We start from the raw sequence: 5,394 nt of genomic DNA, 5'->3' as shown, positions 1-5,394 counted from the left end.
GAAAATTTTCACTTCTTTCAAATTCATGTCGTGCCTTAGAGTGTCCTAAGCTTTCCTTTAACTAACGACCCATTTTGTGTTCTCTAGATAATGACTCGTGGAAGACCACCTCGAAGAGCAAGGTTTGACGATGAGGACCAAACTCCTCCGATTCCTAATGCCCAACATCATGAGGACGGGGTAACCCATGCCGAGTTTCGCAGTGTTATTACTTTGTTAGCTCAAGTCGTAGCTAACCAAGGGAATCTAGGTGTTCCTTCTCCCCAAATGCAAAATCCAGCCTCTAGGATTCGGGATTTCCAAAGGATGAATCCACCCGAGTTCGATGGTTCTAAACTAGATGAGGACCCTATGGAGTTCATTAATGAGGTGTACCGGATTGTGGCTATCATGGGTGTGCCACCAAATGAGAAGGCCGAGCTAGTGGCCTATCAACTCAAAGGTGTGGCTCGAGTATGGTACGAACAATAGATTGTTGAGAGGGATGAAGAAATAGGGTCGATAGGATGGGAAGAGTTCAAAGGTGCCTTCCTAGACCGCTTTTTCCCATTAGAGCTAAGGGAGGCCAAAATCCAAGAGTTTATCAACCTCCGTCAAGGGAGTATGAGCGTGAGGGAGTATGCTCTCAAATTCACTAAGTTGTCAAAGTATGCTCCTTTTATGGTTTCCGACCCAAGAGCTAGGATGAGCAAGTTTATTTCCGGTGTATCAAGCTTGGTGTCCAAGGAGTGCAAAACGGCCATATTGATCAAGGAGATGGATATCTCTCGGTTAATGACTTACGCAGAACAAATTGAAGAAGAGAAGCTTAGAGAGAGATCAAGGGGGTTCAAAAAGGCTAGAGTGGATGGTGGAGGGTTTAACCCTCAAAGGTCCGATTATGGTAACAATGGCAAAAGTCAAGGTGGGCAACGATTTGTGGGACAAGGTTCCACCAATACTCCTCCTCCAAGGTTCAACAAGGACAAGAGTGGTAAACCAATGATTCCAAGAGAGAATGTTGCTACTCAAACTTTCCCTGCTTGCAAGAAGTGTGGAAGGACTCACAAAGGGGAATGCTTAGCTGGTTCCAATGCATGCTTTAAGTGTGGCAAGCTGGGCCACCATGCTAAGGATTGTAGAGATGGTGGTGGTAGGACTCAAGGCCAAATTGCTCATGGTCAACAAGTCCAAGGAGGTGTCCAACGCACCAACCGCTTTTACGCCTTGCATGGGAGACAAGAGGTTGAGGATGCACCCAATGTCATTACCGGTATGTTAAAGGTCTTTTCTTTTGATGTGTATGCACTATTAGATCCGGGTGCAAATTTATCTTTTGTTACTCCATTCCTTGCTAATAGATTTGATGTTTTACCTGAAATGTTATTAGAGCCCTATTTGGTGTCTACCCCCGTTGGTGAGTCAGTTATTGCTAGAAAGGTCTATAGGGATTGCCTTGTGTCTATCTTGCATAAAGTTATTCCTTGTGATCTCATTGAGCTAGATATGGTAGATTTCGATGTCATTCTTGGGATGGATTGGTTACATGCATCTTATGCTTCCATAGATTGTAGGAATCGTCGAGTCAAGTTCCAATTTCCAAATGAGCCTGTTATTGAATGGCAGGGTCGTAATTCGGTGGTTAAAGGTCAGTTTATTTCTTATCTTAAGGCTCGCAAAATGATTTCTAAGGGATGTATTTACCATATTGTGAGGGTTAGGGATGTCGACTCCAAAAGTCCTTCTCTTGAGTCAGTTCCTATAGTCAATGAATTCCCCGATGTCTTTCCTGATGACCTTCCCGGTATCCCTCTCGAAAGGGAAGTTGATTTTGGTATTGATATCCTCCCCGATACCCAACCTATCTATATTCCTCCTTACCGCATGGCCCCAGCAGAATTGAAAGAGCTGAAGGAACAATTAAAGGACTTGTTAGAGAAGGGGTTCATAAGACCAAGTATTTCGCCATGGGGTGCTCCCGTTCTATTTGTAAGAAAGAAGGATGGGTCACTTCGAATGTGCATAGACTATCGGCAATTAAATAAGATGACCATTAAGAACAAGTACCCATTCCCTAGAATAGATGACTTGTTTGATCAATTACAAGGGGCAAGTCACTTCTCCAAGATCGACCTTCGGTCCGGCTACCACCAACTACGGGTAAGGGAGTGTGACATTCCCAAAACAGCCTTCCGAACAAGGTATGGTCACTATGAGTTTGTGGTGATGAGTTTTGGGTTGACGAATGCACCAGCGGTGTTTATGGACTTGATGAATAGGGTGTTCAAACCTTACCTTGATACCTTTGTAGTAGTCTTCATTGATGATATTTTAATTTACTCTCGGGGTGAGGAAGAACATAAAAATCACTTGAGAGTTGTGCTTCAAACATTGAGGGATAAACAATTATTTGCAAAATTTAGTAAGTGTGAATTTTGGTTAAAGGAGGTAGCATTTCTTGGTCACGTAGTGTCCGGTGATGGAATCAAGGTTGATCCTAAGAAAATAGAGGCAGTCAAAAATTGGCCTAGACCATTATCTCCTTCAGACATTAGGAGCTTCTTAGGTCTAGCCGGGTACTATAGACGGTTCGTCAAAGGCTTTTCTTCCATCTCATCTCCTATGACAAAATTGACCCAAAAGAAATCCAAATTCATATGGACAGATGAGTGTGAGAAGAGTTTCCAGACCTTAAAAGATCGACTTACCTCTGCTCCTATTTTGACTCTCCCAGAAGGATTAGAAGGATTTGTAGTTTATTGTGATGCTTCAAAGATTGGTTTAGGTTGTGTCTTAATGCAAAAAGGCAAGGTAATAGCCTATGCTTCTAGGCAATTAAAGGTGCATGAGCGCAACTACCCTACCCATGACCTTGAATTGGCGGCTGTTGTTTTTGCTCTGAAGATTTGGAGGCATTACCTCTATGGGGTGCATGTGGATGTATATACTGATCATAAGAGTCTTCAATATGTGTTTACCCAAAAGGACCTTAATCTAAGGCAAAGGAGGTGGCTAGAACTCCTTAAGGACTATGACATGAGTGTGCACTATCATCCGGGTAAAGCCAATGTGGTTGCTGATGCACTTAGTAGAATATCTATGGGGAGTGTGGCCCATGTGGATGAAAGGAAGAGGGAGTTGGTGAAAGATGTTCACCGATTGGCTAGATTAGGGGTGAAGTTGGGTAGTACTAATGATGGGGGTATGGTTGTTCAAAATAGTTCTGAATCCTCTTTGGTGGTGGATGTTAAATCAAAGCAAGATCTTGACCCAAAGTTTATCGAGTTAAAGAAGTTGGTAAAGGAAAAGAAGATAGAAGTCTTTTCCCAAGGGGGAGATGGGGTTCTATACTACCAAGGTCGGATATGTGTTCCAGATGTTGATGGCCTAAGGAGTTTGATCTTGATGGAGGCTCATAATTCTAGATACTCCATTCATCCTGGTTCAACAAAAATGTACCGAGACTTAAAGGAGTTGTATTGGTGGGGTGGCATGAAGAAGGACATAGCAAGGTTTGTGTCCGAATGTACAAATTGTCAACAAGTGAAGGCCGAACATCAAAGACCGGGTGGCCTAGCCCAAGACATTGAAATCCCAACTTGGAAATGGGAAAATGTGAATATGGATTTTGTAGTGGGTTTGCCTCATACTCGGAAACGTCATGACTCGATTTGGGTAATTATTGATAGAATGACTAAGTCAGCTCACTTCTTACCGGTTAAAACTTCCTATAGTGCCGAAGACTATGCCAAGTTGTATATTCGGGAGTTGGTGAAATTGCATGGTGTGCCATTATCCATTATTTCGGATCGTGGTACCCAATTCACTTCTCACTTCTGGAGATCATTTCAAAAAGGCCTCGGTACTAAGGTAAAGTTGAGCACAGCATTCCATCCTCAAACGGATGGGCAAGCCGAAAGGACGATTCAAACACTAGAGGATATGTTAAGGGCTTGTGTGTTGGAGTTTAAAGGGAATTGGGATGATCATCTACCTCTCATCGAGTTTGCCTATAATAATAGTTACCACTCAAGTATTGAGATGGCACCGTTTGAGGCTTTGTATGGGAGACGATGTAGATCACCGGTAGGTTGGTACGAAGTAGGTGAGATGACCTTGTTGGGCCCCGATTTGGTACTTGATGCTTTAGAGAAGGTGAAGATCATTAGAGAGAGGTTGAAGACGGCTCAAAGTCGTCAAAAGTCCTATTCTGACACTAGAAGAAGGGATCTTGAGTTTAATGTGGATGATTGGGTGTATCTGAAGGTTTCACCCATGAAAGGTGTGGTTCGATTTGGTAAGAAAGGGAAATTGAGCCCTAGATATGTAGGGCCTTATAGAATTGTGAGACGTGTTGGTAAGGTTGCATATGAGTTGGAATTACCATTGGAAATGGCCATGGATCATCCGGTGTTTCACGTGTCTATGTTGAAAAAACATGTGGGTGATTCTAGTTCCATTGTACCTATGGCAGTAGTGAATATTGAAGAAAACTTGACCTATGAAGAAGTTCCTGTGGAAATTTTGGATCGGCAAGTTAAGAAATTGAGGAATAAAGAAATTGCATCTGTTAAAGTCCTTTGGAGGAATCAACAAATAGAAAGTGCAACATGGGAAGCGGAAGCGGATATGATTAAGAGATACCCTCATCTTTTCCCCTCTACCCAAACCTAAGGTATTAAGTTGTCCTTGCTCAATTACTTGAAATTCTTACATCTCAACTTTTCTTGTCATATGCTTGCAAAATTATGAAATATATTTTAAACGATATTTTAAATTACACTGTTGCATTAATGATAGGTTGTTTGTTAAAACTCTACTCTACTCAAACTAAGTCTTTTCTCATTCGAGGACGAATATTCCCAAGGGGGAGATAATGTAACATCCCCTAAAAACGTTGTATACGATGTTTCAATTTTTGCCTAAACATGATACAGCCTCTGTATTTTGGTCATAACTTTTCATACAAATATCCAAATTGAGTGATTCAAATTTCTGAGTAACCACAAGATCATTACCTACAACTTTTATGAAGACCATATTTTAAGATTCGGAGGTTAAGTAGGTCAAATAAATTAATCTTTGTAAGGTAGGATGCTGTTACGGAAATGAGTGTTTATAGAAGAAAAATCATATCTCACTGTAGGTTTATCCAAATTGGTTGATTCTTGAACGATATGAAACTAGACTTCCATATCTACAATTCTTATGAAGACACCAAATCCTAATAAGGAATTTATCTTATTCAAACGCAGCTCCCAAAAAGAGTATTCTGTCAAAGATAACTCATTTCACCTACCATAGAAAGATCTAGATACATTTGACATCACTCATGACATAAATTGTCCTCCATTTAACATCATCCATGACATCAATATATTCCACTAAATTTTTAGATTTTTATTTATAATTATT

Source organism: Solanum dulcamara, chromosome 6 (assembly GCF_947179165.1).
Source record: "Solanum dulcamara chromosome 6, daSolDulc1.2, whole genome shotgun sequence".
NCBI classification, from domain to species: domain Eukaryota; kingdom Viridiplantae; phylum Streptophyta; class Magnoliopsida; order Solanales; family Solanaceae; genus Solanum; species Solanum dulcamara.
The sequence above is the reverse complement of the archived record's forward strand: the minus strand, read 5'-3'. Positions refer to the sequence as shown.